This window comes from Orycteropus afer, unplaced genomic scaffold (assembly GCF_000298275.1).
Source record: "Orycteropus afer afer isolate SDZICR_OR568_19922 unplaced genomic scaffold, OryAfe1.0 scaffold21367, whole genome shotgun sequence".
NCBI classification, from domain to species: domain Eukaryota; kingdom Metazoa; phylum Chordata; class Mammalia; order Tubulidentata; family Orycteropodidae; genus Orycteropus; species Orycteropus afer.
Genome location: NW_006942954.1, coordinates 1 through 904, shown reverse-complemented (window position 1 = coordinate 904; position 904 = coordinate 1). Strand labels below are relative to the sequence as shown.

The 904-nt window shown below is 41.9% G+C and overlaps 1 pseudogene; it reads left to right on the top strand.

Annotated features, from left to right (window-relative positions):
- Nucleotides 1–227: 227 nt before the first annotated feature.
- Nucleotides 228–865, top strand: LOC103213630 (annotated as a pseudogene).
- Nucleotides 866–904: the final 39 nt, after the last annotated feature.

The window sequence follows — 904 nt, the reverse complement described above, 5'->3', positions numbered from 1 at the left end:
TGGAATTCTCCTTAGAAGTCAGAATAGCCAGATTTCGTCTCACCTACTTTTGTCATGTTGTCAGAGGGACCAATCCTTAGAGAAAGATATTATGTAAAAGTAGGGGGTCAGTGAAAAAGGGGAAAACTCTTCAAAAGATGGATTGACAGCTTTCTGTCTCTGGACTCTGCAGAGGAAGCATCATTAAAGCCTTTTTATTTTATTTTATTTTTTTACCCACTGCCATCATGTCTAAGTCAGAGTCTCCTAAAGAACCTGAACAGCTCCGGAAGCTCTTCATTGGAGGGTTGAGCTTTGAAATAACAGATAAGAGTCTGAGGAGCCATTTTGAGCAATGGGGAATGCTCATTTTCATAGATAATGAAAGACCCAAACACCAAGTGCTCCAGAGGCTTTGGATTTGTCACTTACTCTACTGTGGAAGAGGTGGATGTGGCCATGAATGCAAGGCCACACTTGGTAGATGAAAGAGTTGTGGAGCTAAAGAAATCTGTCTCATGAGAAGACTCTCAAAGACCAGGTGCCCACTTGACTGTAAAAAAGATCTTTGTTGGTGGCATTAAAGAAGACACTGAAGAACATCACCTAACAGATTGTTTTGAACAATATGGGGATATCGAAGTGATTGAAATCATGGCTGACTGAGGCAGTGGCAAGAAGAGGGGCTTTGCTTTTGAACTTTTGATAACCATGACTGTAGATAAAATTGTCTTTCAGAAATAGTATACTGTGAATGGCCACAGATGTGAAGTAAGGGAAGCCCTTTCAAAGCAAGAGATGGCCAGTGCCTCTTCTAGCCAAAGAGGTTGAAGTGGTTCTGGAAACTTTAATGGTTGCCATGGAGGTGGTTTTGGTGGGTGTGATAGTTGGAGCTGTGTGTCAACTTGCCTGGACCATAATTCTG